The sequence below is a fragment of the Salvelinus fontinalis genome, chromosome 2 (assembly GCF_029448725.1).
Source record: "Salvelinus fontinalis isolate EN_2023a chromosome 2, ASM2944872v1, whole genome shotgun sequence".
NCBI lineage: Eukaryota > Metazoa > Chordata > Actinopteri > Salmoniformes > Salmonidae > Salvelinus > Salvelinus fontinalis.
The window spans coordinates 49,617,941-49,630,033 of NC_074666.1; positions in this window are offsets into that span (position 1 = coordinate 49,617,941).

Sequence of the window (12,093 nt, forward strand, 5' to 3'; positions counted from 1 at the left end):
GCCACATCAATTTACAGAAAAACTCATAATAAACATTGCTAAAAGATACAACTGTTATGCATGGAATTTTAGATCCACTTCCCCTTAATGCAACCGCTGTGTCAGATTTCAAAAAACTTTTACGGAAAAAGCACACCATGCAATAATCTGAGTACAGCGCTCAGAGCCCAAACAACCCAAAAAGATATCCGCCATGTTGTGTAGTCAACAGAAGTCAGAAATAGCATTATAAATATTCACTTACCTTTGATGATCTTCATCAGAATGCACTCCAAAGAATCCCAATTCCACAATAAATGTTTGTTTTGTTCGATAATGTCCATCATTTATGTCCAAATAGCTCCTTTATGTTAGCACGTTTAGCCCAGTAATCAAAATTAATGAGGTGCGATCACTAGGTGCAGACGAAAAGTCAAAAAGTTCCATTACAGTCCGTAGAAACATGTCAAACAATGTATAGAATCAATCTTTAGGATGTTTTTACCATAAATCTTCAATAATGTTCCAACTGGAGAATTCCTTTGTCTTCAGAAATGCAATGGAACGCAAGCTAACTATCACGTGAACGTGCATGGTCAGCTCGTGGCTCTCTGGCAGACTCAATCCCCTCTCATTCGCCCCCACTTCACAATAGAAGCATCAAACAAGGTTCTGAAGACTGTTGACATCTAGTGGAAGCCTAAGGAAGTGCAATATGACCCCAGAGACACTGTGTATTAAATAGGCCAAGAGTTGAAAAACTACAAAACTCAGATTTCCCACTTCCTGGTTGGATTTTTTCTCAGGTTTTTGCCTGTCATATGAGTTTTCTTATACTCACAGACATCATTCAAAGAGTTTTAAAAACTTCAGAGTGTTTTCTATCCAAATTATATGCATATTGTGGCTTTTATGGCTAAGTAGCAGGCAGTTTAATTTGGGCACACGTTTCATCCAAAATTCACAATGTTGCCCCCTACCCTGTGGGGATAGCGTCATGTATTAATGAAGCCGGTGACAGATGTGATAAACTCCTCAATGTTATCGGATGTATCCCAGAACATATTTCAGTCTCTGCAAGCGAAACAGTCCTGTAGCTTATCATTCGCTTCATCGGACCACTTCCTTATTGATCACGTTACTGGTACTTCCGCTTTGAGTTTTTGCTCATAAGCAGGAATCAGTAGGATAGAGTTATGGTGACATTATACACACAAGTGTAAAGGAATGAATAAGAATATGTTCATATATTTTTATGTACATATTCTTATTCATTCCTTTACAAGGTAGTTATTGTGAAATTTTTAGGTTAGAAAACTTGTTAGATATTACTGCATGGTCGGAACTAGAAGCACAAGCATTTCGCTACACTCACATTAACATCTTCTAACCATGTGTATGTGACAAATAACATTTGATTTGATTTGCCAAATGGAAGGCAAGGTAGAGTAAAGTGCATGATGGATGCCGCTGACCTTAAAGGCCGGCCCACTGCAGTCAAAAACTAGATTTTTTTTGTGTTTTATATATATATTCATATATATATATACTGTATATATATATTTCCACACTTGGTAAAATGATTTGAAATTGTGAAAATTATGATGACGCCCTTTTAGTGTAAGAGCTGTTTGAAAAGACCGCCTGAAATTTCAGCCTGTTTTGGTGGGATGGAGTTTTGGCCTTCCATGGTAAATTAGTTAATAGACCAATAAGAAAGAAAGTTCCAAACCTCTCTACCAATAATGGTTCATTTTCCATTTTCCCATCCCCACTCAGACAGTCCTACACTTTTAGAAAAAAGGGTTCCAAAATGGTTCTTCGGCTTTCCTCATAAGATAACTATTTTTGGTTCCAGGTAGAACCATTTTAGGTTCCAGGTAGAGCCCTTTTGGGTTCCATGTAGAACCCTCTGTGAAAAGGGTTCTACCTCGGACCCAAAAGGCTTTTAACTGGAACCAAAAAGGGTTCTCCAAAGGGTTCTTATGGGGAGAGCCGAATAACCCTTTTAGTGTAGCAATATTCTTGCTTGAGAAATTTCTCTTTGCTAAGAAGCTATTTTTTTTTTTTTGACAATTGTTTTTTTTAAATCACAGTAAGGTATTTAGTTGTTATCCAGAAATGATTTGATACTGAATTGGACCTTTAACAAAGTGCCCCAGGAAGAGTGGAAGAAAAATATTCCTATAATCATATTTTACAGTAGGTACTGTATGAGGTACTTTTCTGCATATGCTTTTCTTGCACATGTTTTTTTTCCTTTATTGGTGCTGCACAATATTTTTTTGTCATGTGTCACGTTCCTGACCTGTTTTCTGTTGTTTTGTATGTGTTTAGTTGGTCAGGACGTGAGCTGGGTGGGAATTCTGTTGTGTGTCTAGTTTGTCTGTTTCTATGTCAGCCTAGTGTGGGTTCTCAATCAGAGACAGATGGTAGTCGTTGTCTCTGATTGAGACTCATATATAGGAGGCTTGTTTTGTGTTGGGATTTTGTGGGTGTTTGTTTCCTGTCTCTGTGATTGTCTGCACCAGATAGGTCTGTGTCGGTTTTTGCACATTTGTTATTTTGTATTGTTGTTTGTAGTGTTTTACTTGTTCTTGATTAAACATGTTAAACACTAGCCGCGCTGCACTTTGGTCCTCTCCTTCACCCCTGGAAGAAAACCTTTACATCATGTATCAAACATTGATTAAGTATTAGACAATAATGCCCCTGTGTTTTTTGTATTTTTGTGCAGGCATTCTGTTTGGACGCCAGCAACCTCGGAGAAGCCACCTCAGGAAGCAACAGCTGTTCGATTAAAAGTTTCCACATGAATATTCCCTTCTTTTTTCCCTCCTCCCACACAGGAAATTCTAATCGGAAGGTCTGGAATGTTTGTTAGATGGGCGGTATGAGGCAGCAGTTGGGTGGCAGGTTCTAGATAGAGTGAGAATTTATGCAAGTCCAAGATTAGAAACTCATACCAGCTCTATCACTGTGTCCTCACAACATGGGTCACCACGATAGGAAAAGTAATGCTACAGTTACCAGATAGCCAAGGGGAGGCCAGATGGGTAAAATAAATCTATCTCCATTTCCACAACCTGTGTCTGGACATGTGGGCGACTGGGCCCGGAGACGAGCTCCTTAGTCCAGACTTCGGCAGCAGGTGAGCCATTGTTACGACAGCTAATGCTGGGGAGAAGGGGTTAGCAAGAATCAGAGGGAGCCATCGCAACAGAACAGCTCAGTCTGCCCGTTGTGTGACTTAAAGCTTGCATCATTTCATTCTGGTGTATTAGTAAACATAGCTGTCATGGCAATTTTCCTTTCCGAACAGAAAATCCAGCCCTGTGGTTAGATTGTTACATCGAGAGAAATAGCCATCTGAAGAGGCTTGGAACTGACTTTTGGTAGGCTTTTAATTATGCATCCAATTGGATGCCTGAATAGCTTAAATCTGTAGTGTTTTCATCATTAATAATAAAGAGGGGAGGTTGACAAATCACAACCAAGCCAGCTTCTGGGCATGATATTTCTAACATTTTAGGATGTTTACAATGTCCATATTAGGACAGCCTAAGTCTCAGCAAGACTTGTTTTAATCTCCTGATATAAATCATGTTAATTGTTAGAAATACCAGAAGTAACACAGTATACACATTCATTCTTGCTTCATACCATAACATGTTTTATTTTCTACCTACAGTACCTGGCTGGTAAACAGTTTTTTTCAGGAGTCCAGGGTTTGAACTACTTTGGATGATGCTATGCTGACTGCTATCAGTAGCCCTACTAGACCAACCACCATTGGCTTGGCATACGGTTCACTCCTTAGGTGGTTTATTGCTTGCAAGTGCTCCAAATTAAAATACACCAAACTGAAATATGTAACAGGTAGTGCCTAAAAGCTTCGTAACAAGTGGTCTGTTTCAGCATTTAATAGAAGGGTCCATCTGTTACACAAAACTCCCATTTGTGCTGTTTTTGATACTAAACTGAGGGGGAAAAGGACTGCGTGCTAAAGCTATTTGATATGCCTCTGGTGGTGGGCCAAGTTAATTGATGAGGGCTGTCATCAGTGAGAGGAGACATGACTCCCTGAAAAGGAGCCTATAATACACCATAGATCAAAAGCACACTTCATCCGGCCCTAGATCCAACCCTCCTAACATATTCTATCTCAGCATGACAACCCTTGTACTTGGCTCCGTGTTCGCTGTGTTTTGCCAGATCAAATTCCACACGTTTTCTAATGATTAAATGACGGGTTAATGAGATGGGTAAGCAAAGCACACAGAGGTCAAGTTTTATCCACAAACAGGGTCACATAGAGCCACCGGAAAGGGCCAGCATATGGGCAAATATTGAGCCATGATAGCTTGTGCTTCCTTTGAAAATGAATCTCCAATGATCTCTCAAGTTTTTTTTAATGACTGTGAAGTCACATCATTTCGCTCTGCCATTGGTCTTTGTGTGTCAACTTGCGTCATCAACACTGCTGTGGAATTGCTGAGGTCTACTTTCAGGCACAGCCGCCAGGGTAATTTCATAATGTATGAACAATAATTAATGCACGCGATTTAATTAAGCTGTTATTGTTATGAGGCGAGCTCGGCATTCCAATCCCTCCATATATACATGAGATTAAAGCCTTGACACATATAGCCTTTTGATCATATTTCATATTATATGTTCAGTCCAAACCCAATTAGAATGTAATGCCTTTAAAAATGTACTGATCGTTCTGAAATATTTCACAAACAGCTACACCTGTAATCATAAAGGAATGCACAAGCACATAAATGATTACATTACGAACTATAAACACATGCAAATGAATGTAGGCATGTGTGCACACAGGTGTGTTATGTCTAGCAACACAAATGCATGTAATTGCCTATATAGGCACACATAATTACTGATATCCAGACAGTCCACATATGTCAACACACAAGCAAACAGGTACACACAAAAGACTTCATTCATCATATGCACCATCATAGAGACCCATACTAACAGAGTACACACACTTTGCTCCCCCATCGTTCTGGGCTGCTGCGGTGGTGTCGGTCCGTTCTGTGTGGCTGAGATTAAACTCGGTTTTGAAGAATGGGTACGGGGGTTGCACAGAGGAGAACAGAGGATCGTTTATCAGTGGTCTGAAACAACAGCTATTGGCACGCAGCGCTGAAGAGGAGGCATTCATCTACTCCAGCTGACACACAATAACAGGCCACCTCTGCCCTGGAGAATACCACTCTGCCTACCCATCCTGACGGGAGCCCAAACCACAGCATCGCTCTAACTCCCTGGGAGTCTAATTAGCCAGTGCCATTAGTGGGCCTATTGGGGAGACCCTCAATCAAGTGGATTAGGAACATTTCACATCGCAAAACTCTTCTTGGGCGTGGTGTTCCATCAGGAGCCCATACATATCATTTGTGCGTCGGCCAGATGTATTGGTCTCTTGGGCGTTTGAGAGTACTAGATCAACAATGAACTCAAGAAGATTGGGCTCTGAACTAAAGAGGGTATTCACCCAGCAGTTGCTTTGATCACATTTGTATTTACAGAATAGAATAGCATGCGCTATGTCTAATTCATTTGATGAGATCCTATAATGTTACAGTTTCATGATAATCAAAACCTTGTGTCAAGTCACTAGTTTGTTTCTCTTCCTGGGCAGGATATAATTTGAATCACTGTAAATATAGTACCAGTCAAAAGTTTGGACACATCTACTCACTCAAGGCTTTTTCTTTATTTTTACTATTTTCTACATTGTAGAATAATAGCGAAGACATCAAAACTATGAAATAACACATGTGGAATCATGTAGTAACCAACAAAGTGTTCAACAAATCAAAACATATCTTATATTTGAGATTCTTCAAAGTAGCCACCATTTGCCTTGATGACAGCTTAGCATACTCTTGGCATTCTCTTAACCAGCTTCATGAGGTAGTCACCTGGAATGCATTTCAATTAACAGGTCTGCCTTGTCAGAAGGTAATTGGTGGAATTTATTTCCTTCTTAATGTGTTTGAGCCAATCAGTTGTGTTGTGACATGGTAGGGATGGTATTACAGAAGATAGCCTTATTTGGTAAAAGACCAAGCTCATATTTTTTTAACTAGGTAGGTCAGTTAAGAACAAATTCTTATTTTCTATGATGGCCTAGGAACAGTGGGTTAACTGCCTTACTCAGGGGCAGAACGACAGATTTTTACCTTGTCAACTCAGGGATTCGATCTTGCAACCTTTTGGTTACTAGTCCAATGTTCTAACCACTAGGCTACCTGCCGCCCCATATTACGGCAAGAACAGCTCAAATAAGCAAAGAAAAACAACAGTCCATCATTACTGTAATACATGAAGGTCAGTCAATGTGGAATATTTCAAGAGCTTTGAAAGTTTCTTTAAGTGCAGTCGCAAAAACTATCAAATGCTATGATGAAACTGGCTCTCATGAGGATTGCCACAGGAAAGGAAGACCCAGAGTTAGCCAAGCTGCAGAGGATAAGTTCATTAGAGTTAACTGCACCTCAGATTGCAGCCCAAATAAATGCTTCACAGAGTTCAAGTAACAAACACATCTCAACATCAACTGTTCAGAGGAGACTGCATGAGTCAGGCCTTCATGGTCGAATTGCTGCAATGAAACCCCTACTAAAGGACACCAATAATAAGAAGAGACTTGCTTGGGCCAAGAAACATGAGCAATGGACACTAGACCGGTGGAAATATGTCCTTTGGTCTGATGAGTCCAAATATGAGATTTTTGGTTCCAACCACCATGTCTTTGTGAGATGCAGAGTAGGTGAACGGATGACCTCCGCATGTGTGGTTCCCACCGTGAAGCATGGAGGAGGAGGTGTGATGGTGTGGGGGTGCTTTGCTGGTGACACTGTCTGTGATTTATTTAGAATTCAAGGCACACTTAACCAGCATGGCTACCACAAAATTCTGCAGCGATACACCATCCCATCTGGTTTCCACTTAGTGGGATTATCATTTGTTTTTCAACAGGACAATGACCCAAAACACACCTCCAGGCTGTGTAAGGGCTATTTGACCAAGAAGAAGATTGATGGAGTGCTGCATCAGATGACCTGGCCTACATAATCACCCAAAATCAAACCAATTGTGATGGTTTGGGATGAGTTGAACCGCAGCGTGATGGAAAAACAGACAACAAGTGCTCAGCATATGTGGGAACTCCTTCAAGACTGTTGGAAAAGCATTCCAGGTGCAGCTGGTTGAGAGAATGCCAAGCTGTCATCAAGGCAAAGGGTGGCTACTTTGACGAATGTAAAATATAAAATATATTTTGATTACTACATGATTCAAATGTTTTTGTTCATAGTTTTGATGTCTTTACTATTATTCTACAAGGTAGAATATAGTGAAAATTAAGAAAAACCCTTGAATGAGTAGGTGTGTCCAAACTTTTGACTGGTACTGTATATCACTAGAAATTAACACTCCTTTTTTATAAATATAAATATTGGCTTCACAAGAACAGTCATGCATTCTAATGTCAGTAACCTCAAATTGACATGAGGTCAATAACTGGATAGTATTTGTAGTAGGTTGATGATGTCTATGACCATGCATAATGTGGTGACCTTAACCCATCACCTAGCAACCTTGTCAAGAGGATCTCTTAGCGTAATGGCTGATGTGTTGGTTGAACATTTGCTGGACCCGGTTTCGACTCTGGGCTACCCCCGAATTCGCTGCACTGGTGTCAAGTGGGATGGTGCCCGTTCAGCCATCGGAGAGGCATGTACACGTGAGGGACTTTTTTTTAGAGAAGCATGTGGACACACTCTCCCTAGGTAAGAGGGTAGTCTAGCAAACTCAACCCCACACCTAGCGACCTTGTCAAGAGGTTTGGATCTTTTGGCGTAACAACCCGAATTGGCTACAATACTGTATCTGTTATAGAAACAGAGAGAGAGAGACTAATAATAGTCTGGTTCACAAACACATCTTGATGCAATTCTGTTTTGAAAGTATTCTCTGCACTTTTATAATTATTATAATAATGTGTTGCCAAATACTGAACATTTAATTTAATTTACAATAGAAAATGTCACTCAAGGTCTTGTCAAAAGTTTAGATATGCCTTAGAATCTTATTTTTTAGAGTTCCTTATTGCTTGTTTCTATAAAATGAGCAGATGGCAATGATAAATTAGTTTAAGGATTTAGCAGTAAAGGCTCTTAGCTGCTGAATATACATTGAACACGGAGAAACACCAACCATGTTATTTTTAACCAATTAGTCATGTATCTTAATTATCTTCATAATGTTTGGAACATTAGTTCTTCGATCACTATTTGAACTATGGTGTGTAATGAATGGAGTCTCTGTGACATGCAGTCTGTCTGAATCGATGTTGAAAGAAGTGTTTCTCCTGTATGAGAACTTCACAGAAAAAGAGAGCACAATACAGAAACTGAAATAACTTCAGAACTATTAGATCAACAATGAACTCAAGAAGATTGGGCTCTGAACTAAAGAGGGTATTCACCCAACAGATGCTTAGAAAACAAATGTATTTACAGAATAGAATAAAATAGTATGCTCTATTGTCCATTTTGCTAAATAAATGTGTATTTTGCTCGGCTACTGTGACACACATAAAATGTATGGTCACAGTTCTGTGTTAATTTTGTTTTCTTTTATTTAAGAATATATGTCCTCCAGACGTTATGTTGGAAGTCATTTATACCAAGTCTCACCACAAGGGGGAGACATGCATTTGTGAGCTCTGGTTTGTGATGTACTTTGACCTTGGCGCTACTTCCTCATCATGAGCGAAGCTGTCCACGAACCAGTCTCATCATTTGTAATGTTTTGCAGATCGGTATTATGTATAAACGTATGCACCTTATTGTTACTTGTAAGTATAATATACTACTAATGGTCAGTTAGTGGTTTTACTATTTGATAGTTTTGTGATGGTACTGAAATAGTTTGGTGCTGTGCGGCAAGCCATGCAGCTTAGCTAGAGAAAAAAACGGAGGAATTTACGGACTGTTTGTTTGCCGCTTTGCATGTATTTTGTAGCTCCTGTCACTTATTTCATATCTCCATGGCTCCATTTCATCATGTATATCTAGTAATATTTGGTACTTGGTACTGTTTGGATGTTAGAAACGTTTAAATTTCCAGTGTTTGTTTCTGTAAATTCAGTAGCCTCATGGCGCTTCTTTTGAAGTGAAAGATGGCTGCTCATTGTTGCTCATTGTTATGTTTAGTGAATGTTTCTAGCTACGTGTGCTAGTTAAATTAATAGTTTTAAGCTGTGAAAAGGCCAGTGTGTTTGTGTGTGTGTGTGTGCGTGCGTGCGTGCGTGCGGTCTTGCACTGTGTAATGAATGAGTGAGAGTGTGAATGTGTAAGGATTTACTATAGGTCCAAATGTATTTCCACATGTATTTGTGATGGATGACGTTTATGTGAGTGATTTTATTTTTATATGAAATTATTACTGTTGATACCAAAAGAAAAATACAAAAGAGGTATTTTGGAAATACATTTTATAAATTCTGAGCTACGCTGTCCACAAACCAGATACTTTATTTCCAGTCTTATAATTTCTAATTATAATTTATCTTCTCTTCTTTTACAGGATACTGTTATCTGTTGACGTGGTCCTAAGTCGGGACCTGTTACCCTACCAACTGCAATCTGCCCTGGCATGCTGTCAATTAACTTCTGGGCCACATCCTGACTGACGGCAGCCCATTCTTGCATAATCAACGCTTAGAGATTGTCAGAATTTGTGGGGTTTTGTTTGTCCACCCGCCTCTTGAGGATTGACCACAAGTTCTCAATGGGATTAAGGTCTGGGGAGTTTCCTGGCCATGGACCCAAAATATCGATGTTTTGTTCCCCGAGCCACTTAGTTTTCACTTTTGCCTTATGGCAATGTGCTCCATCATGCTGGAAAAGGCATTGTATGGATGGTTGGGAGAAGTTGCTCTCAGAGGATGTGTTTGTTACCATTCTTTATTCATGGCTGTGTTCTTAGGCAAAATTGTGAGTGATGCCACTCCCTTGACTGAGAATCAACCCCATACATGAATGGTCTCAGGATGCTTTACTGTTGGCATGACACAGGACTGATGGTAGCGCTCATCTTGTCTTCTCCGGACAAGCTTTTTTTCCGGATGCCCCAAACAACCGGAAAGGGGATTCATCAGAGCAAATGACTTTACCCCAGTCCTCAGCAGTCCAATCCCTGTACCTTTTGCAGAATATCAGTCTGTCCCTGATGTTTTTCCTGGAGAGAAGTGGCTTCTTTGCTGTCCTTCTTGACACCAGGCCATCCTCCAAAAGTCTTCGCCTCACTGTGTGTGCAGATGCACTCACACCTGCCTGCTGCCATTCCTGAGCAAGCTCTGTACTGGTGGTGCCCCGATCCCGCACCTGAATCAACTTTAGGAGACGGTCCTGGCGTTTGCTGGACTTTCTTGGGCGCCCTGAAGCCTTCTTCACAACAATTGAACCGCTCTCCTTGAAGTTCTTGATGATCTGATAAATGGTTGATTTAGGTGCAATCTTACTGGCAGCAATATCCTTGCCTGTGAAACCCTTTTTGTGCAAAGCAATGATGAAGGCACGTGTTTCCTTGCAAGTAACAGTGGTTGACAGAGGAAGAACAACGATAACAAGCACCACCCTCCTTTTGAAGCTTCCAGTCTGTTATTCAAACTCAATCAGCATGACAGAGTGATCTGCAGCCTTGTCCTTGTCAACAGTCACACCTGTGTTAATGAGAGAATCACTGACATGATGTCAGCTGGTCCTTTTGTGGCAGGGCTGAAATGCAGTGGAAAGGTTTTTGGGGATTCAGTTCATTTGCATGGCAAAGAGGGACTTATGGGACAAATCATCTGATCACTTTTCATAACATTCTGGAGTATATGCAAATTGCCATCATACAAACTGAGGAAGCAGACTTTGTGAAAGTTAATATTTGTGTCATTCTCAAAACTTTTGGCCACGACTGTACAGTTGACAGTGCACGTCAGAGCAAAAACCAAGCCATGAGGTCAAAGGAATTGTCCGTAGAGCTCCGGTTGAGGATTGTGTCAAGGAACAGATCTGGGAAAGGGTACCAAAACATTTCTGCAGCATTGAAGGTCCCCAAGAACACAGTGGCCTCCATCATTCTTAAATGGAACAAGTTTGGAACCACCAAGACCCTTCATTGAGCTTGCTGCCCGGCCAAACTGAGCAATCGGGGGAGAAGGGCCTTGGTAAGGGAGGTGACCAAGAACCCGGTATTCAATCTGACAGAGCTCTAGAGTTCCTCTTTGGAGATAGGGGAACCTTCCAGAAGGACAACATTCTTTGCAGCACTCCACCAACCAGGCCTTTAGGGTAGAGTGGCCAGGCAGAAGCCACTCCTCAGTAAAAGGGACATGACAGCCCGCTTGGAGTTTGTCAAAAGGCACCTAAAGACTCTCAGACCATGAGAAACAAAATGCTCTGGTCTGATGAAACCAAGATTCAACTATTTGGCCTGAATGCCAAGCATCACATCTGGTGGAAACCTGGCACCATCCCTACGGTGAAGCATGGTGGAGGCAGCAACATGTTGTTGGCATGTTTTTCAGCGGCAGGTACTGGGAGACTAGTCAGGATCTAGGCAAAGATGAACAGAGCAAAGAACAGAGAGTTCCTTGATGAAAACCTACTCTAGAGCCCTCAGAAAATCAGACAGGGGTGAAGCTTGGTCGCAAATGGGTCTTCCAAATGGACAATGACCCCACGCATACTTCCAAAGTTGTGGCAAAATAGCTAAAAGACAACAAAGTCAAGGTATTGGAGTGGCCATCACAAAGCCCTGACCTCAATCCTATAGAAATTGTGTGGGCAGAACTGAAAAGGCTTGTGCGAGCAAGGAGTCCTACAAATCTGACTCTGTTACACCAGCTCTGTCTGTCACGTCCTGACATTAGTTCCTTTTTTATGTCTCTATTTTAGTTTGGTCAGGGCGTGAGTTGGAGTGGGCATTCTATGTTTTGTCCTGTGTGTTTATATTCTATGTTGTAGGTCTAGATTTTCTGTTTCTATGTGTTTGATTGAGAACCATACCAGGCCAGAGGCA